The 25,044-nt window shown below is 40.6% G+C and overlaps 1 protein-coding gene across 4 annotated transcripts in view; it reads left to right on the plus strand.

Moving 5' to 3' along the window:
• The window catches only part of St7 (suppression of tumorigenicity 7), a 234,044-nt gene that overhangs the window by 90,013 nt on the left and 118,987 nt on the right, over window positions 1-25,044 (plus strand). The gene's annotated exons all lie outside the window — the stretch shown is intronic.

Below are 25,044 nucleotides of genomic sequence, written 5' to 3' on the forward strand. Positions count from 1 at the left end.
TCGCGTGCGTCTGCCTGGGAGCTGGGAGCATGGCGTCTCTCTGAGGCGTCTGCTCCCGAGAGGAGAGCCGTGGTGTCTGAGCTCACTTCCTCTTCCTCCCAGCGTTCTGTTCTGTTTATTCCTCCCACCTATCTTCTAACCAATAAAATGGGCCAAGGCAGTTCCTTTATTAGCCAATGACCTTCCTCCATCATTTCCCCTTTTTCTGTTTAAACAAAAAAAAAAGGCTTTAACTTTAACATAGCAAAATTACATATAATGAAACAGTTATCAAGTAAAAGTTACAATAATCTTTATCATAACTAAGGAAAACTATAACTATAACTAACTATTCTTAACTCCATCAAAGACTCCAGAAAGATACAATACTACCTAAGCAAACAAGAAAAAAGCAACTTTTAAAACTCTAGAAATGACAGAGACATCTCGCTGCCTGGACAGTCACCCAAAGTTCCTCTGTACCGTTGGGGCATCCATCTTTAGCCTTCAGGCCCAAAGTATCCAGAGACATTTCCATAAAGCAGGAAAATTCAAAGTCAGTTCAGTCACTGTCTGTTGTGTCCTGCAGAATGTCTCGCAGACTCTTTCATGAAACAGGAACCCCGAAAGATCATCTCACCTTAGGCAAGTTCAGTAGTCCTCTCTCTGTGGGTTCTCTGTGTCCAGTTTATGCAATAGTCCAGGCAAGAGCAGTTTCTTGCCCAAATGGCTATCAAACTCCATAACGAGCCTCTTCGATGCCCATCTTCCTCTTGAAGTAGATTGGTGCTGACAGGAGCAGAGTGTCTCATTGTCATGAAAAGTCCTCAGTTATTAAAACATTTAAAACGCCATATTCTATAATCTTTGAAAAATATGAAGAATGCCTATCTAAAATATATCTACGCACATCTAGAAAATATTAACTAACATGACTACAAACTTGACTATTATTTATGATTATCCATCAACAACCTATATTTCCTAATTATACATTACATTTTAATAATGAACTACACAATCACAATACCTTAATCAATATCAGAAATAAAAATTGACCGTAAATAAAGGAAAATCTATACTAATGCAAATTATTCATACCTATATCATATCCCCCTTTAAAAGTAAAAGAACATTTATAAACATTTTTTGGGAATATGGGCGCAGTTATTTCTCTCCAAACTGCTTCCTGCTGAATGGGGGCGTCGTTAATTAGGTTTTTCATGGTATAACCTGTGTGCTAGTTTCATCTCAGTTGGCAGTTGAGCGAAGCAATTTTCTGAAGGTGTTCACACCAACCCTTCAGGAGGGCATGGTCCATCATACCAAATCGGAATAGAAGAAATGAACAGGGTCTCATTCTCTGTGAAAACAAAATAAGAAACTCCTTTCCAAAGCATCATGTCCTTAGATCCAAATTTCAAAGTCAAGGCATCAAAATATCTATGTTGGATTAGTTCAGCAGCATTTATAAATAAATATCTTTTAGCATCTGTTGCTCCTTCCATAGCATTTAAATAATTTAAAGAGAGCATAATAGCATACAGTATCAAAATTCTCTGTGTATTTTCCATCTTTGTGAAGCTTTGTTTTAACCTCTGTTTTGTTTATTTTTACTTTTAACTCTTTGCTTTTTGAGACAGGTTCTCTGTATCTTTGACCTGAAGTAACTCTGTAGACCAGGCTGTCCTTGAACTCTCAGAGATCCGCCTATCTCTGCCTCCCAGGCATTGGGATTAAAGGTGTACACTAGGACACCTTGAACTCACAGAGAACTGTTTGTCTCTGCCTTCTAGGCACTGGGATTAAAGGCGTGTGCTACCACACCTTGAAGTCACAGAGGTCAATCTCCCTCTGCCTTTCAAGTGTTGGGATTAAAGGTGTGTACTACCACACACAACAACTCTCTTCCTTGTCTCAGGACCACTTGCATTTTTTTTTTTTGTTTCTTCAAGTTCATTCAGATTTCAGCTGAAATGTCATTTCTGAAGAACTGTCTTCTCCCGCTTCCCTTTCTAAGGCCTGTATTGTTCATTTTTCTCATTCCTCGTTTCTGGCATTTGTCACTTTAAACTACCAGTCATTTAACAGGCTCTTCCAGCTTGCATAGCACTTGCAGATATAAGTAGGCTTTTTGTATTAATTACTCTTTTAGACCCAGTGACAAAATACCCAACAGAAGTAACTTTAAGAAGGCAGTTTGTTTTGACCCACTGTTTGTGGGTACCATTCATCATTGCTGGGAAGACAAGGTAAAGAATCATGAGATGAATGGTCACATTGTATCTCTAGTCAGAAAACAGGTGAACACTGGTGTTGTTTTGCTTGCTTGCTTGTTTTATTCAGTACAGTAATCTCAGCCCAGGTGATGGTTCAGGTCTCCATTCAGAGTGGATCTTCCCTTCTCAGTTAAACTTGTCTGCAAACATCCTTATTTATATATCTATATATCCGTAGCTGTGTTTTCATGGTGATCCTACATCCAGCAAGAAGCTCGGGGGGATATCTCAGCAGACAGCATGCTAGTCATGCACTCCTTAGGACCCAGAGCCTCTGCACATGTGTAAAACAAAATAGAAAAGCCAGTGCTATTGTGTATACCTGTAATCCCAGAGTAGGCAGAAATAGAAGGATCCTGGAGGCTGCGTGGCCAGCGAGGCTAGCTGAATTAGCAAGATCCTGGTTCCACGAAAAGCCCTATCATAGAAAGTAATGTAGACAGCCATTGAGTAAGAAATCTGATTTTGACCTCTGGTTTCCACATTCATGAACAATTGCACACATATGAACACATATGTTCATGTACCATACATAAAAACAAGTTATTATAAATCAACAAATAACACATGAATTCACATTAGCCCAGCTGAGTTGGCAATAATGATTAGCCGTCATGTTTCTTTTGAATGACTACAAAATAAGAGGGCAGAGGCTGTGCCCATACATTGTGAATGTTTCCAGCTGTAGCACATAGTAGAGTCTCGACAAACATGTGTTTAGCAAATGAACCTCTATCAGTGACTTTTAAAGTAATAGCTATATTGAAATGTAATTTACACACAGAAAAGCTAGAGTCTAAAATGTTCAAGTCAGTGGTTCTCAGTCTGTTCACAGACTTGTGCAACCATCATGACTGCCTAATTAAAGAACATTTTCATCACGCCAAAAGAAACCCTATACCCATGAGCAGTTCCTTTTCATTGAATTTGCTTGCATTCCCTGGAAACCACCAATCTACTTCGTGTCTCTGTGGATTTTTTTTCCTGGAAATTTTGTATAAACAGAATCATACAATGCATGTTGAACACTTTTATTTAATGTTTTCAAGGTCCATCTATATTCAGCATGTACTGGTGCTCTCCTGCTTTTTATTGCTGAATTTTATAAAGGTACATTACATTTTATTTCTCCATTCATCAGCTAATGAACATTTGAGTTACTTCTACTCTGTATTTAATAAAAAGTATTCTCTGAAGGCATTGGTATATATTTTTAGTTCTCATGGGTTTATAGCAAAAAGTGGAATTGATGTGTTTTTTAAGGTAACTTTTGTGAGCAGAGACTGTACTTTCATCTCCAGACCATCCAGACCTGAATAATCACACAAAACTATATTAGTTACAACACTGGTCAACAGCTCAGGCATATTCCTAGCTAGCTCTTATATCTTATATTAACCCATTTCTATTGATCTGTGCATTGTCATGATGCTGTGTCCTACTGGTAAAGTTCTGGCATCTTCAGTAGCTACATGGCATCTCTTTGACTTCTACACATCCTCAGGAGGTCTTGTCTGTTTCCCCTTACTAGGTGGATCCATGTATCTCTCTCTTAGGGTTCTCTTTGTTCCCTATCTTCTCTGAGGTTGTAGACTTTGGTCTGGTTATTCTTTGCTTTATGTGTAATATCCACTTATGAGTGAGTACAAATATTTGTCTTTCTGGGTCACCTCACTAAGGATGGGTTTTTTTAGTTCCATCCATTTGCCTGGAGATTTCAAGACGTCATTGTTTTTTTTCACCATTGAGTAGTACTCCATTGTGTAAATGTACCACATTTTCTTTATCCATTCTTCAGTTGAGGGGCATGTAGGTTGTTTCCTATTACGAATAATGCTACTATGAACACAGTTGAGTAAATGTTCTTGTGGTATGAGTGTGCATCCTTTGGGTATATGCCTAATAGTGGTATTGCTGAATCTTGAGGTAGATTGATTCCCAGTTTTCTGAGAAATCATCATACCGATTTCCAAAGTGGCTGTCCAAGTTTGTACTCCCACCTGTTGTAGTACGGAGCGGCGGGCTGTGTCCCGCCACCCGGCTAGTTTTACCCAAAATAATTACACGGAAACTGTATTCTTTTAAACACTGCCTGACCCATTAGTTTCAGTTTCTTATTGGCTAGCTTTTACATATTGATCTAACCCATTTCTATTAATCTGTGTAGCCCAAGAGCTGGCTTACCAGGAATGATCTTAACCTGCGTCTGTCTGGAGTGGGAGAATCATGGCGACTCCCTGACTCAGCTTCTTTCTCCCAGCATTCCGTTCTGTTTACTCCGCCTACGTAAGGGTTGGCCTATCAAATGGGTCTAGGCAGTTTCTTTATTAATAAGAAATTACTCCCACATCACCCACCAGCAGTGGAGGAGTGTTCCCCTTACTCCACATCCTCTCCAACACAGGCTGTCATCATTGTGTTTGATCTTAGCCATTCTAACAGGTCTAAGATGGTATCTCAGAGTTGCTTTGATTTGCATTTCCTCGATGGCTAATAATTTTGAGCAATTCCTTAAATGTCTTTCAACCATTTGAATTTTTCTATTGAGAATTCTCTGTTTAGATCTGTACCTTATTTTTTAATTGGATTATTTCATATTTTGTTGTCCAGTTTCTTGAGTTCAGCAGATGGTGCTGGCATGAAGAAGAATGCAAATAGATCCAAATCTATTGTCATGCACAAAACTCAAGCCCAATGGATCAAAGACCTCAACATTAAACCAGCCACACTGAACATCATAGAAGAGAAAGTGATAAGTACACTTGAATGCATTGACACAGGAGACTACTTCCTAAATATAACGCCAGCACCACAAGACACTGAGAGCAACAATTTATAAATGGTACCACCTGAAACTAAGTAGCTTCTGTAAGGCAAAGGAAACAGTCAACAAAATGACATCCTACAGAATGGGAAAAGAGCTTTACCAGCTCCACATCTGATGGAGAACTGGTCTCAAAAAATGCATTTTTCTTACATTCTGTGTGTTTAATATGCTATTTTGCCTTTCATTTTGGTTCTGTGATTTTAGAGGGTGTGAACAGAGAGCAGCTGGGGAAGAATGAATACCCAGAGCCCAATGCTAGGACTAGCATATTGATACAGCTCTTTTGATACATGTTGAAAAGAAAAAGCCCTGTGGAATGGCAGAGGACCAACTTGCATTGGCATGTAGTGCTCCTCAGGAAGCATGTTTGCTATCAGGCTGCCAAATGCTTCATGCCAGATATATAAGCACAGCTAAAATGAAAAAAAAAAGAAAATGATTATTACATTTTTTTAAATCTACAAGTAATTTTTAAGTTTAGAATATTGATAACACCCCTCTGTTTGCTACCTGGCATTTTAGAAAAAGAGTGTATATATATTATGTCTGGGCAATGTAAGCATAATTCTCACTTAATTGAGGATTTTTCAAATTCATATTTCCTAGAGGAATACTTTTTTGGAGCAATCAGATGGAGTAGATGGGAAAAAGCACATTCATATTAATGCACTTTAGAGTGTGTTATGGAGCAGCTAGTGTTGAAGGTCTCTTGAGGCATTTCAGCTAATGTCATTGTCATCTTCCAAATGGCTGATACAGAGATTCTGGAATTGAAGAAGTATCAAGAGAATAGATTAGATTCAGAATCTATGTGGGAGGGGAATTACTAGAGAAGATAAAGGGCGTGAGGGGGAGTAACAGGGTGGATACAGTCACGGCATGTTTTATACATATGAAAATGCCACAGTGAAGCCTACTATTCCATGTAATTAGTATGTGCTGAAATAAATGAGAAAAAGAAAATGATCTATGTTATAACAACTAAGTATTTTTACTCAGTTCAGCTGGAAACCAGGTTAAATTAGTTTTGATTTACTTGTTAATAGACAGTTTGATTTCAGAAATGCCAGGCTCCTTCAAGATCACGTTTTGTACTTGGTGTTATCTCTTAGAAAAGCTTTTAATTTTACACTCATTTACTCTTGATTATTTTTTCCAGACATCCTATTGGAGAGTTCAGATTCTAAAACAGAATGTGAAGCATTCTATATGCTCGGCCAGGGGGTCCACTGCAGAGTCCCATTGACAACCTAGTCTCGGCTTGAAAGCCAACAGTTTAATTACCACCTATTGAGACTGATTTGTCACTTCTTGGCATCTCTCCAGGCAGAGCTCTTTCCTTCTAGTAGGCAAGGCTAGTGAGTAGGAGCCAGGATTAGGAAAAAAATACAATCATTTCTGCTAGTACCGCTGCAATGTACCGATCAGGCCGGGTCCTGGGTCCAAAATACTATTCAGACTTAAGGTGTAGTCGGACCACAAGAAACACAGCAGAGGGAGACGGAGACAAGGAAAGCAGAGCCTGTGAAATAACCAGACTTGGGTATAGAAGCCTGGGCTTGCTCTGCCAGCACCTAGCAGGAAGCTGGGAGGCAGGGCTTGGGTGGCAGGACCTTCAGTTCCTGGAAGGGGCTGGAGTAAAGGCGGGTGCCTGTAATGACTGCTGTAAAACATCAATAATTAACCCGAGAAATCAACAAGCTATTTAACCCTTTCTTTAGATCTCCCCACAATCTGATATTTGGGAAAATAAACCACATCCAAACTGTCCAGACCCCCAACTTTGTAAACACACTAAGAATAAGCTTGACAAAAAAAGAATGCAAGTTTAAAGGTATCTGTGAGTGCCTAGGACTGATTAGAATCTAGTGTGTAATTGTGGATACGAGAGAGAACATCCAGAGGCATCTAGAAGAGTCCAAGCAGGAAGAAGAAGTAGACTGAGCTCGGCCAGTAGATTAAACCAGGCCTTGAGAGAAGAGAGGGTGGGGAGAGCAAGAGAGGAAGAGAAGAGAGTGAAGAGGAGATTGGGCCGAGAGGGAATCAAGAGCCAAGAGAGCACATGATTGAAGTGGCGTGGTTATATAGGAATGAGAACGGGGGGGGGGGGGGGGGAAGGGGGGGAAGGGGGGGACCCATGAGCTGGAGAAGTTTAGGGGAGGGGGAGGGGAGATAAGAGTTGAGAGGAGTTAGAGGACCTGAGTGAGCCTGGAGGCCAGCAGACACTTTGGGAGGATAATAAGCACCGCAGTTAGCCATTTGACCCAAGTTTCTTTTGAACCTGAGTGTAGATTAATTTGATACAGTGTGATTTGAAGTAATACATCATGATACCGCATGAATAAGATGTTGGTAGAGCAACTTCTTAAATCTTTGTAATGCTGTCAGGTAAAGTTCAGGAAGCCAGCACTGGGCAACAAGGCAAGTTTTCCTCATTGGCTTCTGCTTAAGTGTAGCTTGAAGGGGAGTGGAGGGGCTTGCCTGCCAGCAAGGGGAGGGCATTGGCTAACACCGCTCTTTGCATTTGCCCTCTTCTCAGCAGAGATTTACTGTCCAACAGACTGATTTCAAGATAACCAGTATTAGTGCTGAGTGAGCTAGAAGACCTCACTGTTTGGGTTAGTTGTAGATTTATCACTTTTAATTAAGACTAGCTGATTTTCTTTAGTTTAATTTCCAGAAACTGAACCTTTAGAATTCTTTCTTGGAGATGAGGGTGGAAATGCTAATCAGACCAGAAGAACTGTTATTTCTTCCTAAGCATTTTAATGAAGAATAAAGATGAAAATAATTACTTCAAATGTCACAAATTACAATACATGTCTTTGGTTGAAAAGTATACTTAGGATGAGTTTCCTCCATGCTTTTCAAGTACATGCGCCCATAATTCAAGACTTATAATTTTTTATTTTGAGCGTGTGTAGTAGACAATTGAGTTCATCATGCCGGTATGATTTGCTTTGTCCTGTGGCAGAAGTCATACCTACAGGAATAAAGACGTCAATATGGTGAAGTCGAGATGGTTACATGTTTCTTTGATCCCAAGTTAAGACATTTAGGCTAATTAGAAGACAGAAGTTCAGACACCCTTATAGCCCGCTGTCTCCCTGCAACCCAACTCTTTGGTAGCCTGGGAGCAGAGGGCATCTGTCCCATCATGCCTTTGCACTCCTGTCACTTTGTGCTCTTCATGCTCCTGGGAGCAAGCTTGTCTGCAGGATGAGAACAGATCCATAGAAGAGCTGGTCCCTGCTTTCTCATCTCTCTGCTCTTACAGTTTTCCAGAGCCATGCGGCACACACTGCAAGGAAGGCCATACTGCACACACTGCAGGGAAGGCCATACTGCACACACTGCAGGGGAGGGCATACTGCACACACTGCAGGGGAGGGCATACTGCACACACTGCAGGGAAGGCCATACTGCACACACTGCAGGGGAGGCATGCTGCACACACTGCAGGGGAGGGCATGCTGCACACACTGCAGGGGAGGGCATGCTGCACACACTGCAGGAGGGCGTACTGCACGCACTGCAGGGGAGGGCATGCTGCACGCACTGCAGGGGAGGGCATGCTGCACACACTGCAGGGGAGGGCATGCTGCACACACTGCAGGGGAGGGCATGCTGCACACACTGCAGGGGAGGGCATGCTGCACACACTGCAGGGAAGGCCATACTGCACACACTGCAGGGGAGGGCATACTGCACACACTGCAGGGGAGGTCATACTGCACACACTGCAGGGGAGGGCATGCTGCACACACTGCAGGGGAGGGCATGCTGCACACACTGCTTGAGGCCATGCTGCACACACTGCAGGGGAGGGCATGCTGCACACACTGCAGGGGAGGGCATGCTGCACACACTGCAGGGGAGGGCATACTGCACACACTGCAGGGGAGGGCATGCTGCACACACTGCAGGGGAGGGCATGCTGCACACACTGCAGGGGAGGGCATGCTGCACACACTGCAGGGGAGGGCATGCTGCACACAGTGCAGGGGAGGGCATGCCTCACACACTGCAGGGGAGGCCATGCTGCACACACTGCAGGGGAGGCCATGCTGCATACACTGCAGGAGGTCATACTGCACACACTGCAGGGGAGGCCATGCTGCACACACTGCAGGGGAGAAAAGGTCAGAACACCTCATTTTAAAGTAGGTTGTTAAGCAAAGAAACAAAAGTAATCTTGATAAATTGGTAGCAAACTTAAAATAGACATCTCTTGCCCAGATTATCATTTACAAATTAACTAATCAAGATACCTATTTAGAAATTAGCTAATCTGTTGTGTGTGTATGTGTATATATACTCCAAGCTCCATTTAGACTTTTTTTGGGAATTCTTAAAATAATTTGTAAACATCACCTCACTTTTCAAGAAAGATGGAAGTATCAGCTGTACATTTAATATTAACTGTGACTGACACACAGATTTATTGAAGACCCTAAAGGACTGTCTCAAACTGGCGAGGGAATGACTTACTCTTAGAATGTTGTGATCACACTGTCAGTCAGGAAAGCTCTGGAGGAGACTGCCATGTGTTTAGCAACTAGAGCAGAGAATATGCAGCCGACGAAATCATAGTCGTTATTGTAAGTAGCATGTGCTCTTGCTTTCTTATAAGTTCATGTTATCAGGCCTCTGGATTTCATAATCTCTGAGAGGTCTGTCACAGTGCAGGTTGTGAAAAAGATTGGTTTATAAGAACTTTTTAAAGGAGTTACGCAAATCTGCAAGCTATTAGTTCAATTCCTTTCCCGACTTATCCTTTATCGTAGAGCTAAAAAGAACTTCACAGTTTGAATCCTTGAACTTGTTATGAGAAAAATTGATGCACAGATATGAGATTATTGACTCAGGAGAAAGTTCAACTTTGACCCTTTCTTTCTAGGAAATGGCAAACCACATCACTGTAGGGACTGAAAGGCGGAGCAAAGAGCTCTTAACCACAGCTAATGTGTATGTAGCGATTGTACACAGCATTGACAGAGTTTGTAGCTCTGTTATGTGGAAAACACAACAGGGCTTGGTGTCACAGGCTTGTAATCGAGGTAATTGGGAGTCTGAGGCAGGAGGAGTGCAAGGTCAAAATCAGTTTCAGCCACCTGGACAGCTTATTGCGGCTCTATCTTAAAGTAAAAACTGAAAAAGGGGTTGGGGCTGCAGCTTAGGTGCTAGGGTCACTCTCTGCTACAGCGGTTCTCAACCTTCCTAATGCTGCGGCCATCAGTACAATTCCTCATGTTATGGTGACCCCTAACCATAAATTTATCTCTGTTGCTACTTCATAACTGTAATTTTGCTATGGCTATGAATTGTAATGTACATATCTGATATGCGACTCCCAAAACTGTTTGTGACCCTCAGGCTGAGAACCATTTCTCTATTACCACAGAAGAAAAGAAAAAGTTACAAGTGAGCACTTCCACAACTTAACAGTAGAATAGAAGGTCTTGTGTGATTATGATCACATTTCTACAGCCTTCGTTTAAGGGAAATGTTAGTTTAGATGGGATAGTCCAGTCGTATAGGGACACAGATTTGCTATACTTACCGTGTTATCATGTGAGCATCATGAACCCACGTTACTGCGCTACCCTCTTTGTACGCGAATCATTACGCAGTTGCCACTCTATTACTGCACAGCAACTTGCACTGAACAATGCCTGCTTAAAGCCCAGAGTGGGACAGAAATTCATGCCCAGCTGGATGGAGATGAATGGCAGCTACATGGTGTGAGCAGGATGCTCCACGTCAGGGTCATTCCTGCTATTATGAGGCTTGAAAGAGAGCAGAACAAAAAGAGTCATAGTTGCATGGATGCTTTTGTGGATGATGAAGTTTGAATTAGCATATGCAGAACACTCCAAGACAATGCATGTCTAGTCTGTTAATTGTCTAGAGTAAATTCTTTCTTAGCACTTCATCTGCCTTGTAATTAGCTGTAGCTCGGTAGTGAAGTCGTGACACAGCACACAGGAACACCGAAGGAAGGGGACCTTGCCCGGGTGGGTGACACTGTGCAGTGCACTCTGTGCATATTAAATCAGACGCGGGTTTCCCAAGTGGTTCTTTTTCTGGCACAGGAACAGCCTTCAGGCTCCTGAATAGCTCTCTGTGGCATCCATAATCAGCACTAGAGGTACTGAAACAAAGAGCTCTGGAAGCACGTGACCGCCTGTAATGTCAAGATGTCTCCGTGTTCAGCGCCCGTCTTTCTAAAGCTGGCATTCAGACACACAGACGTGTGTGAAGCCGGTCTCTTAGTTGTTCCAGAAAAGCCAGGAAGGTCTTTTTCTTGCCATTGTTGTTTTGCTTGCTCTGCTCTGTTAGATTATTCTTAAATATCTTAGTTTAAACTAAATTTAAGTGCTATTTTAAAATTTTTCTCCGTATTCTTGCTTTAGAAAATGTCTTATTGCTTGATATTACCCCTTTGCGTTTTGAGGTAGATTTTTGTTTTTTACAGATAATGCCTGTATAGTTATAGTTCATGAATATTGACGATAAGTGTATTCACACGCCCGCTATTATCTCCTTAAAATTATTTCTTAACTGTCTACAGATTGTCAAAGAATCCCAGAAAGGTACTTGATTCCCATGTAAAAAGTTCTGGAACTGAGAAATAGATGAGCAAGGTCTCATCAGATTTATAGAGTGAGTTTAGCAAATAAATTTTATAGCCCTAAATTTCAGGCTTTATTTTAAATAGGTGATATTCTAGAATCAAACACTGTATTTGTATTCAAGAGATGCTTGTTAACACATTCTCATACTGCCCCTATTTATTCCATTTAGCTTTTCTGTCCATGAACTGCACTGGACAGAGAATATCATCCTTAAACTAAATGCAGAATGCAAAATATATCCAAGCACAGGTTTTATGAAATGCTCAGAGTTCTATGTCAATATTGTCTCAACAGGTTCTCAATATTGTCTCTAATACGAAAAAATTATATTAGTTATCATGTTTCCAAATAATAGGAAAATATCAACCATACTTGAAAAATATAAAAGGCTTCTATTTCAAATATTGATAAAACAATAATTATATGACTGGAATTAATTTATAATTTTATGAATGTAGTAGCTTTACTCCCTCCTTTTGACTTAGTTCATATTAGGCCCTGACATGGCTCTAGGAACCTATACTCTTCTTTCTAAAATTCATAACACTCAGTACAATAATCTACAAGTTGCATACTTGAGTGTTTGAGCTTTAAGTCTTTCTTAAATTAATTACTTTTTTAATGGTTTGGACCTGGAAATGTTTAAACATATCTAAACTATTTACTAACCTTTCGCTAGGCTGTTAACTATTTCCTTTAGGCCGCAATGTTTTTGTAGAAATTGTTTTAAATGTTACTTATAGCAGAATTCTTATTCATTTCATTCATTGCACAGCTGTAGATAAACTAATCCGAGACAGAAAGTCTTACACATTTTTTTGAAATGGCTTTTCTATGTAGCCCAGTCTAGCCTTGAACTTGTGATCTTCTTCCACTGCCTTTGAAGTCCTGGGATTACAGACATGACTCCATCACTCCTGTGACTTACAGAGTGTGCCTGACTCCACAGGCCTCTTTCTTTAGCGGGGCATTACCTTCTCCTAGAATTCATGCTTTGCCACGGTGAAACAAGGACTGAGATGTAGGACTGACCATATAGTACTGTATATACATATAGTATATGTACTATGGACTATGTAGTACCACATATAGTATATACAGTACTGACTATTATAGTAATGTATATATATAGTATATACCGTACTGACTTAAATAGTACTGTGTATATATAGTATATATAGTACTGACTATATAGTACTGTGTATATATAGTATAAATAGTACTGACTATATTGTACTATGTATATATAGCATATATAGTACTGCCTATATAGTTCTAACTATATAGCACTGTATATATAGCATATATAGTACTGACTACGTAGTACTATATATAGAATATATAGTACTGACTATATAGTACCGTATGTAGAGCATATATATATATAGTACTGTATATAGAGCACATATTGTACTGACTATATAGCACTGCACACATAGCATATAGTAAGTACTGTATACATAGCATATATAGTACTATATAGGTCTGTATATAGAGATATATAGTACTGATTATATAGTACTGTATATATAGCATATATAGTACTGACTATATAGTACTATAAGTATAAAACATTAAGATTTGTTTCTAGGTAGCAATTTTCCTCCAAGAAATTGGTATTCTTTAAAATGATAAAGAGATAAACTTAGTTTAGAAGTAGTTTCAGACTTAATACTTACTGTGTTCGACTTTCACTAGACAAACAGAACTCATGACATGGATAAGGAGAGTGGGAGGAAACGAGTGGACCCACAAGATTATGGGGGATGTCTAGGTGTCTTCAGTGGGTGAAGCAGGCTGGTGGGAAGGACGGGCTAGAACACTTGAGTGCAAGCAACTGAAGCTAAACCTACAAGTGAATTTCTGATGACCAAGACTGTTACAAGGCAGTTCAGCTGACTGAATTAGGTCTACCCTGCCTATCCGTTATAATTTTTACAGCTCATTATGTGCTATAGCTATATCTACTTATAAACATAAGCAGTACTTATGTTTCGCTAAATAATGAGGATGTAATCCAATTGACAGTAAAATGCCACCATCTAAATAGCTTAATCTCTGAACCAGTTCTTGACCCATATAAAGACATCAGCTTCATGAATGTAAAACCATGGTGTATCCATGATAAGAACCCAGAAGTACTAAATTTGATGACAGTGCTATTGTCTAATATAACATTTTAAAAATATTTTTATGGAAATAGAAATAAAATATACATTTTTAGTATTGCTATTTATTAGAGCGAAAAGGCTACAATTAGAATTGTCTAATTATCTTTTTCTGTTGTTTTTTTGAGACAGGGTTTCTCTGTAGCTTTGGAGCCTGTCCTGGAACTAGCTCTTGTAGACCAGGCTGGCCTCAAACTCACAGAGATCCTCCTGCTTCTGCCTACCAAGGGCTAGGATTAAAGACATACACCACCAACACTGCCAAGGTACAGTTGTTTTTTTAATTGAGAAATTGGTATAGAGTGATTTCCTAATAGGACTTAAAGGGACAATATATGCTTAACTTTGTGCTTTCAAACTGTTGCTCATAGCTCCCCTAAGGTCACACAGGTTTTGTTTGTCTGTCTGTTTTGTTACTCAGGTACATAGTAGGAAAAACCAGAGAAGTCCTGGTTTGCTTACTATAAACCAGGAATCAGCACATTATTTTGGTAAAGGGTCATATGTCAAACATTTTTAGCTTTGTTACAAAAAGAGAAAGAAAAACAGCTTTAGAAAAGCAATTTATAAGGAGAAAATCTTCACTTAACTCATGGTTTCAGAAGTCTCGGTTATAGGAGCAACTCCCTTGTTTCTGGAACTTGGTGAAGCGAAACATCATGGCATAAGGTGTGAAGGGCAGAGTTGCTCACTTCCTGGCAAATAGGAACCATGGCAAGATACACCCCTCAAATGATACTCTCAGTGATTCAGTTCCTAAAACTGTTCTCATCTCCTTAGAGCTCAGCCGTAAAGTCAGTGCCTATATGGCCAGTTAACTGGGAATAAGGCCTTCAATACAAGATCCTTTAGGTCAGGGTGCGGATACTTTATGTGTAATACACAACTCTTTAACTCAATAGTTCTCTACCTGTGGGTCTCAACTCTTTCGACAAACCTCTGTCTCCAAGAATATTTACATTTCAGCTCATCACAGTAGCAAAATTGCAGTTATGAAATAGCAATGAAAATAATTTTGTGGTTGGGGCTCACTGCAACCTGAGGAACTGTTTTAAAGGATTGTAGCATTAGGAAGGTGGAGAACCACAGGTTTAACCTCTCTGTTTTAATCTAAAGGCAGCCAGACATGATAGGGTGATGCTTATCAAACTCCATTTGCTAACTAACATAGGCAGTGGACTGGGTTTTTAGTTTGGTGATAACCGATGAAGACTGAGCTTGTCTATGGCTTGTTATGCTTATGGTGCCATATGTTTATAATGACAGAGTGTGGTGGTTTGAAAGAGCATGGCCCCATAGGCTCATATGTTTGAATACTTTGTCTCCACTTGGTAGAACTGTTTGGGAAGGATTAGGAAGGTGTGGCTTTATTGGAGGAGGTGTGACCCTGAGGATGGGTTTTGAGATTTCAAAAGACAACAAAATTTCTACTATTCTTTTTTTCTCTCTGATTCTGGGCTGTGGAATAAGATGTTCCAGCCACCATGTTTTTGCTTGGTCATTAGAGACACTAATCCACTATAGTCATTTAAATGATAATAGACCCCAAGGGCTCAAATATATAAAAATAGACATCCAAGTGCTCAAATTTGTGATTCATAATTCATCAGCATAAGTTGTACTTTTCATTCTAATATTATGCAATCAGTTTCTGGTATAGGTCAGAAACTAGGTGATTTTTCTAGTCCTTGGGAAAAAAAAGACCTATAATAACACAATCTTTGGGCATTAGTGCCCCATACATTCCATTTGTCAGTGATCTTTAATCTGGAATGCAGGAGTTCTCAGAAAGGCAGTTAGGGTGGCTTGTAAGTGTCACCTAGGAGGCCTGTCAGAGCTGTGGTTGCCCTGGTGAATGAGAGATTGGGCAGTGAGGGCAGGCAGGTAGAAAGGGATGATCTCTGCATAGGTGTTTGTGTGCAATGTTTGTGTGCACCTAGGACAAGACCTGCTTTGGAATGTCCAATGGAGAAGCCCTCAGAACAGATAGCCAGTGAGAGGAAACCTAGAATGGGGATCCAGTGAGAGAAGCCCTCTGAACAGTGGTTGGGACTCAGCCTTCAGGGTAAATTTGTCTACAGTTATCGCTGGATCTGCTCCTTCCAGCTGTGTGCCTTTGAACAATACGTGATCGGAAGTTCACTTTCCTGACCTGTCAAAGCAGACAGGGTACAATGACTTTTTTTTAATTTCTTTGATTTTAAAATTAAGAAGATGCATGGAACACATTTAACTCATTCGTGGATTTTTCATGAAGTTCCCATGAGTAGTTGCTGCCATAGCATCATTTGTGAGAGGGAACAAAATGTTACGGTAATTGACATTTTTAGTCTTTTAGAAATTGCATTTACAAAAGGTTTTTTATTTCAGGATCATAACCAGGCTCTATTATGTTTTCTAGCATGGTAGGGATAGAAACTTACATTATGTTCTTATTTTGATGAAATCTGATAGGAGCAAATTGATTTCCAGCTGTCCTCCTCCCCCAGATGGCTGGTTTAGAATAGCAGGCTCCTGTCCTCTGTCATCCGGGTGTGTCTCTCTCTGTCATGCAGGGCCATTCATAGGGTGACTCCTCAGAAACTCTGAGGAAGTGGGAGAGGAGACAGGCACACACCCACTCTGTGTGAGCTGGAAAAGAAGGAAGAGGGAAATACCACATGGAGACAGAAAGCACCCTTTGTAGCTGATGCTGTGACGGAAGAGCGGCAGCCAACTCATACACAACTATTGGTTAAAATTCAGTTTCCAGGGCTGCAGGGAGGGCTCAGTTGTCAGGAGCGCTCGTTGTTCCCGATGACCCAGGTTCAGTTTCCAGTACCCACTCCAGTTCCAGAGGCCCCAATGCCTTCTGCTAAACACAGGTGCCAGCCAGGCACATGGTACTCGTACATACACGCAGGCAGAACACTCGTGTACATATAAATCTTAAACATTTAAAACAACAGGCAAACAAAGCTACACTTTCCTCCAGCATCCTTCAAGCTGGAGTTTTCCTGAACATTTCTTCTTAGCAACAAGGTTCTTGTTTGATTTTCTCTGCAGGTGTGGGTCGGTCGCACATTCCCATCATTTCTAATCTTGTTTTTGCCTGTAATAAAGCCTGGAAAATACCCTTTAAATCATGTACATGTTTTGTGTCTGTTTGCTTTTCATTCTTTGGAAGACGTTTGAACCAGTAGTTGTACCATGTCATGTGATGTCTCTGCACTTATGTCCTTTCCTGTTACGGATCAGTATCTATGGTTTTTCTATTGCTTCATCTTCTTTTTCAGTGGTATGATTTAACCAGATTTGACTGCCTTACTTCACTTTCCCAGTGTTTTCCATTACTCCTGTCGGTCTGCCGTGTAAGTCTGGCTCTGGGTCTGCCTGAAGGCTGTCTTGTGAATCTCTCCCTGGGTCTGTTCTGATCCTGTGTGTCTGTCCCCAACAAGAGACTTTGCTTGTATTGAATGGCCCAGAAAGTACAACATGGAGTAGGAATGAGTAGGAATATCTAAAGATATTTTACAAGGAATTAAGTATTTGATGACTCCAACTGACCCCAGATAACAGATATTATTACAAACATAATTGCTTATCAAGCTCTATCTTGTATATAGGATTTAACAATTATGGTGGCTATTCAGTTTTTAAGACTGCTTTCAGCCTATATTTGGAATCTCCAGCAAATGCTTATTACATGCATTACTCCAGGCCGGGGGCATGGAAGATACATAACTGAAGATTACAGTGCTGCTTTAGCTTAAAAAGTGGATTACAGGGCTGGAGAGATGGCTCAGCTGTTAAGAGTACTGACTGCTCTTCCAGAGGTTCTGAGTTCAACTCCCAGCAACCACATGCTGGCTCACAGTCATCTATAATGAGATCTGGTGCCCCCTTCTGGCATGCAGGCATACATATATAATAAATAAATAAATCTTTAAAAAATAGTGGATTACATGGTAAAGGCAAGGCAACTGAGGCCGGATGTTAAATTGTTCTTTTTGAGGCAGGTCCGGCAGATAGCTTGAGTACAAGTGGGATAGCATCTTTTGAGTTCAGAATTCAGTATAAACTCTGCCTTTGAAGTCTATCACAAGTTCCACTCTCTTAGGATGTAAGAGTTATATTGATCATACTACATTGCCACAATGTGTAAGTCTTTAATCTGTTTTCAGTTGATTTTTGTAAGAGCTGAAGGAGATGAGTCTTGTCTCATTCTTTACATGCGAACAGCCAATTTTACCACAGCCATTTACTGAGAATACCCTTTCTCGATGAATATTGTTTGCACCCTGGGTAAAGATCAGCTGGCTCTGGGTAGGTGGGTTCCCTTCTTAGTTCTCCATTCTCTTCTATTTGTCTGAATATCTGTTTATGTACAAGCTGTATTATTTTAATTTTAATAGTTTGTAGCACATTTTTATTTAGTTAATATAATGCCCAATGCTTAGTTCTTTTTGTACAAGGAAACTTTGGTTGATTATTATTATTAATTATTATTATTATTATTATTTTATTTGGTGTAGTCCTATTCAATCTACCATTTTAAAAAGATTTGATTTGAGCTACTGTCATAGTGATACAGTGTTTTACTCCCCATGCACCATGGCAATATCTATTCCTAATATTACTGCTTAGATGGGTCCCTTCTGAGTTTGTGCTACCGTTCTTGGTATGAAGTTAATTGCCACAGTCAGACTTAGTGGTAGTGGCTTCATTAACATTGGGCTTTAGCCAAATGCTTACTTACCTCTAAAATAACTGCCTTGGTTTTACAGGTATTTGTATGTCCTAAGTATACACAACTTGTTCTTTGTCACAGATGAATAGATCATATCCCAGTGAGGGACAGCAGTGACTGAACACCATTTGAGACAATAAGAATAGAGATGAACATGAAAAATGTCACCTTAGGAACTGGGAACATGTCTATCAGAGACAGTACTGAGCATATGGTATTTAGATGCATCCTTTAGAGTTTTTTTTTTTTAAAGAAACTGGCTTGTTGATATTTGAAAATATTAGTGCTCCAATTTTCATTGCCTCTCATACATAGTAATTATGTGAAGCAAGCTGCATTTATGATATACCCTTAGAGATTCACTTCTAGTCATAGACCTGGAGAGATAGTATTTTGTGCCCTCTGGAATAGAAATTGCCTATTTGGTGCAAATGTAAAGCTAAGTATACTAATAATGAAGCGCCAAGCCTATTCTGTCCTAGCCTGCCTGGTTGTTCTCCCAAGGTTGTACACTCAGGGGTCAAAGGGACATGGCTACAACAGCTTGTAATCAACATTACACTGGGAAATTGTCACAACCGTTGGGTCTTACAAAGAAGCCAGGTCTGGAAGAGGGGTTGCTCTGCCTCCATTGTCGACCCAGTCCATTGCATCCTCTGACATCTGGGCATGGACTGGATTCTGTAATAGAGGGAAGAGAACAGTAATGCTGTCCCAGAGTAAGCACATTGTGTCCTGGAGAACAGCTAGAAGATGAACCACTTCCACAGATGTTACCCTTTGATCCCACTTATAAATGTGCCTGCAGTGGGAAGGTTCAGCATGAAATCAACATAAAACTCAGCTAGTAAGTCCAGTAGACAGCCTCAACTTCCCAGTCCACTTCTATTGGAGTTGGTACTCACCCTTCTGTTATTGGTTTTACTCAGAAGCATCCTGTGTGGGGACAGTTGGCTCTGCCTGGACTCTTTATACTGGGGAGCTTATCAGTGAGTTTCTGATGGATAACTTAAGTACCTAATTAGATAATGTTTTTCTCTCTGTCTCTTTCTAATGTGGGCAGTCCTTCTGTTCATGTGTTGCTTTTATTGGTTAATGAATAAAGAAGCTGTTTTGGCCTGTGATAGGGCAGAAAAGAGCTAGGCAGGAAAACTAAACTGAATGCTGGGAAATAGTAGGTGGAGTCAGTGGAACACCATGTAGCCACTGCAGGAGACAGATGTGTTGTAACCTTACTGGTAGGCCACTACCTCATGATGATGCACAGATAATGGAAATGGGTTAATTTAAGATGTAAGAGCTAGCTAGGAATATACTAGAGTCATTGACCAAGCAGTGTTACAGTTAATATAGTCTCAGTGTGATTATTTCAGTTCTGGGTGGCTGGGAAATAAATGAGCAGTTTCTGCCAATACCTTCTCTCCCAGTTTATTACTTAATAAACACATTCAAAACAGAAAATATGGTTACTCTAATGCTGTAATCCTTTAATATAGTTCTTTGGGTTACGGTGACACCTAAGCTTAAAATTATTTTTGTTGCTATTCATAACTGTAATTTTGCTGCTGTTGTGAATCCTAATATAAATTTCTATGTTTTCGGATGTTCGTAGGCAAACTCTGAAAGGGTCACTTGGCCCCATAGGGGTCACCACCCACAGGTTGAGAACCAATTGTTGTCTGGATCATACACAACAATTTACCAGCAGACTTTGGTTTGGATGGTAGCTCTACCCCCAAAAAGAAGTATGTTAGTTTCTGAACTTTTAGAGAATGAAAAGAGAAAGAGAGGGGGGAGGGGAGAGAGAGAGAGAGAGAGAAAGAAAGGGGAAGGGAAGAAAAGGGAACGGGAGGGGAGGGAAGGAAGAAAGAAAGAAAAATTGAAATTGAACCTGGAATTAAATTTGGGGTTTACCACCCTGTGACTTACAGTTGCTTCTTTGGCCCATTTATATAGCTAAATGAATTAGCTAATATTAATAAATGTAGAAGATTTATCAGGAAGTACAGATGTCTTTTTCTACTCTTGTTAATGTCCTCCTTGCCTTTCTTGTTATTGCAATGAATTTTATATTTAAGTTATTTGCTATAGAACATTACTGTTGCCAATATTGTTAACTTCCAGTTAGGCAGTTATCTCTGGCACATTAGGTAATAAATTCCTATATTCAACTTTGCAGCATGCATTCTTCTAAACTTAACCATAGACGTTTCTACAATATTTTTTATGTAAATTCCAGCGAAGGAGGGATAAATGAGAAGTCAGTGCCAAAATTTCTCTCAAAAAGATAGAAAACGTTTTGCACAGCTGACACTGTAGGTCCCCTCCAGTGTGAACACAAGGAATTCTGGGAGTGTTTTTACATCACTCACCACAGTTGCCCACGACAACAAATGTCACTCGTGCCAGTGATTCTCTGCTCGCCAAGAACCCAGCAGTCTAGCCTTTCCAATTAGACTCCAGGCATTAAATGAGGGAAAAAAAGCCAATGCATAGAATACACACAGCAGAGCTTCAAAGGATTACCAAAGAACCCCTTCATTTTGGCTGTCAGTCAACAGCTCCTACTTTGCATGTTTCCAGTGCATGTCCTCTGGGGCACTATTGGAGGCTTTCTCAAAGGAGCACGTTGGTGCACTTTGTCTACTGCTCCAGCCAGGGCTGAGGAAAGAGCACCTCCGTGGCTCTCGGAATCATAATAGACTGTTATATTGTTTCCATGTTTGCTTCTCAAAAAAATACCCAATTCCTTAAGGACAAGAATTACATGTCAAGCACGTTTGAGTCATCAGAACTTACGCAGTGCCTAATACACATTGGACATACATAGCTCGCTGAACCGCAGTTGATTATCTGCCTTTGAGTTTACAACAGGTTTTAAATAGCACGTCTTAAGGGAGAGAGAGCACATTAGAGCAGGCACACAATGAAAATAATAGTTACTCCTGGATTGGCACACCACATGGTAAAAAGAACGCGAAAAGGCTTGAAGAATACTTCTATCGCTTAGTTTTGGAGGGAAATAGTGTTGACGTAAGAATTAAGTCAGTTTCTGGGAACGTCACTGCATGCTAACAGTGGCACACTTTGTGTCTGTGTTGGTAGAGTTACTACTGAAAGAATGAAATTTGTTAGAGGCATTCTATTGAAGGGCAAAGTCAGGTACACGCAATGCATTTTGAAATTATTTGCATATAAAATTGCCTTAAAAAGAAAAGTGTCTTTGGAGTTTGGTAGGGTAAGTCTTTATTCCATTTTCTTTCTTAAAAGTTTTTCTCTTAATTTTGAGGTTATACTATAACTCTATTTCTCCCTTCTCCTTCCTCTAAAATGACTAAATTTAAAGCTGCTATATAGCCAATGTCATGCTCTCTGGGCATTGTATCTCATAGTATCTGGGAGATTCTTGGCTTATTGAAGAGGTAGTCATTGGATCTACCTGATGTGCACTTCATCTTGCATGTGAACTTTAGATAGCTCACATGCGCTCACACACACACACACGCACGCACACACACACACGTGGGGCAAGGGGATAACGGGGAGGATACAAAGTACAAGGCATCAGAAAATTTCTTCTGCTGTATTTATATTTGACTTTTAAAAATCACCTTTAAACTTAGATTCAAAGCTAGCACAAATGACTGAGAATATGACGTGTGAACGTTTTTCTCTAGTTTTCCATCAGGATGCAGATTTTTAGCAGTGTGCATTTGTAAGCAGAAGGGAACTCACCATCTGGGATCTTGCTTCACTGGTCCTTAGGGTCCTGGGGCTTTGAACCCGATGACAGGAAAATGTGTCAGATGACCTCTCTCTAGCAAGGGAGGAGGTGACATGAAGACCTAATGCTGCATTGTTCATACTAATATAGCATGCTCCAACAATACCTTCTCAGGTCACAGCTGAGAAAAGGAAGAATGTGTTCTGATGGAACTGGCTGCTCTGGAAGGCAGAAACAGTTTACCTGTAAAGTTGCCAAGGCAACATCAGGGTAGAAGAAGAGTAGACAGAATGATTTAGGAATGAGTCTAAAAATAAATCTCCGTGCTTCTCTCTCACAAAGATAAGTGCCATTGGGTTTCTTCAGAGGCCTGTGTACTTGAGAGCTGAGGCTAGGAGCCCAGGGCAAGAGGGGGAAGGGGAGGAGCCGGAGCTGAAGTAGAAGTGCTCCTGCTCCGCCTTTAATCCCAGCTCAACCGACTGGATGGAAAACTGGTTTTGTAGTTATACAAATACTCTATAGTAAAATATCTCTAGAAAAAAGACTATTTACAGATATATTATAAATATACTTTATTCCCATTTTTTTTTTTAAAAAAGCATCCCTTCAGCTGCAATTTTGGTGGATTTCCAGAGCCTTGCATCTCAGCATGTTAAATGGCAGCAGAGACAGGAGTTATGTGTTATTTATGAATGGCCAAGAATGAAGCTCTTGGTGGGCAGTGGTTTCCTTTATCATTCATTTTGGGCATCCTGTAATAACCAGCATTACCAAATATCCATGTTGGTTTTCATTTTCCCAAACTACTGTGCTGGTGACTGCCTCAGGTCTACATTGCTGCCTATCTTAGGGTCACTATTGCTGTGATGAAACACCATGACCAGAGAGCAACCTGAGGAGGACAGGGCTTATCCAGCTTCTACAAAATCATCACTAAAGGAAGTCAGTACAAGAACAAGCATGGTAGGAACCTGGAGAGAGAAACTGATGTAGATGCCATGGAGGGGTGCTGCTTACTGGCCTGCTCCTCATGGCTTGCTCAACTGCTTTCTTATAGAACCCAGGACCACCAGCCCAAGGTGGCACCACACACAATGGGCTGGTCCCTCATCCATCAGTCACTAATTAAGAAGATGCCCTACAGGCTTGCTTCCATCCAGATCTTTGGGAGGCATTTTCTTAATTGAGGTCTCCTTCTCTCAGATGACTTATTTCAGGTTGACATAAAACTAGCAAGCACAACTCACCGTTTGGCAACCTGACACACAAGTGCATCGTTTTTCAGTTAGAATCTTTTCTTTCTCACTTATTCCCCAAATGACATATTAATATAAAACTCACAATATGAAACATGAATAAGTTTTAAAGTCCCGCATGTTTATAAATTCAAACACATTAAAAGTTTAGTCTCTTAAAAAATCTCAAGTTTCCCTTAAAAGTTCAATACCTCTCTACTGTGGATTCCTGTGAAATCAAAATTAAGTTAAACACTTTCTTACATCAAGAGGGAAGAACCAGAGTGCAGTCACAATTTTGAACAGAGCAAAACCAAACTCTGTGTGAATAACTAAATGTTCCATATCCGGGATTCCTTCAGGACTTTCTGCATTCCTCCAAAGGGCTGTGGTCTGTGTTCTAACTCCACCTTCTGCAGCACACAGTTTGTCTTCTAAGTTCCTGCTGCTTCCTCTTCACCGCTGCTGCTGTTCTTGGTGGTCAGGCTATGGTCCTGGCACCTCCTAAATGCTGGGGTCTCTTGCTGCAACTGGGCTGCACAAGTAGTGTGGGCTTTGTTTATGATGCCAAGTCTCAGCCTCTTTGCATCACCTTCAGCCCTGGGCCTTCAACTGCCACTGAGGCTGCACCTTCACCCATGGCCTCGCCTGGTGTTTTCTCAGTGCCAAACCTCAGCTGCTCTCCATGACCCCTTCATACATTCAGTGGTGGAAAACTTGCATCGTATTCATGAAGCCCTGGTTTTATTCCCAGCATATTGACCGGTTATGAGTATGAATTGCTGGGTATCTGCTGCAAAAAGAAATTTATCTGACTCAGTTTGAAAATAGCCCTAATCTATGGACACAAATGTTAATATTTTAGAAGGCAATTTGAATTTTCCACTGAGCAAAATGATAGCAGTAGGTAACAAAGACCTGTGCCTTTCTCAGCCAAAGGCCTCTGACCAGGTTTAAATAACTAGGCATAAATCCCTTTCTATGGAACAGGCTTCAATCCAACCAGAAAACCATTGGATACACCCCTAACAGTCAGGCCACTCCTGTACCAATAGGCCCATTTTTCCTGGCAGGTATTTTATCATTTAGGGTATAACCTGATACCTGCTTTTCTGAATCAGTGTACCAGCTGGGCTTTGCTATGGTTCTGGGAATTCTGGTCACCAGAAACAAGTGATTTCACAAGGAATCAAAGTCAATGAGTTAGGTGCTAGTGAGATGGCTCAGTAGTTAAGAGCACTCATTGTTCATGCAGAGGGTGGGGATTCAGTTCCTAGCACCCACGTGGCAGCTACAACTATTATCTGTAAGTAACTACAGTTCTGGGGATTTGGATGTTGTCTTTTGTCCTTCTTGGATACTGCATGCTTGTAGTACACGTACATACATGTAGACCAAACACACACCACGCACACACACAGGCACACACAGGCACACACAAACAGATGCGCACACACACACACAT

Source organism: Microtus oregoni, unplaced genomic scaffold, assembly GCF_018167655.1.
Source record: "Microtus oregoni isolate MIOR12 unplaced genomic scaffold, Mior012 000026F_ref0000081, whole genome shotgun sequence".
NCBI classification, from domain to species: Eukaryota; Metazoa; Chordata; class Mammalia; order Rodentia; family Cricetidae; genus Microtus; species Microtus oregoni.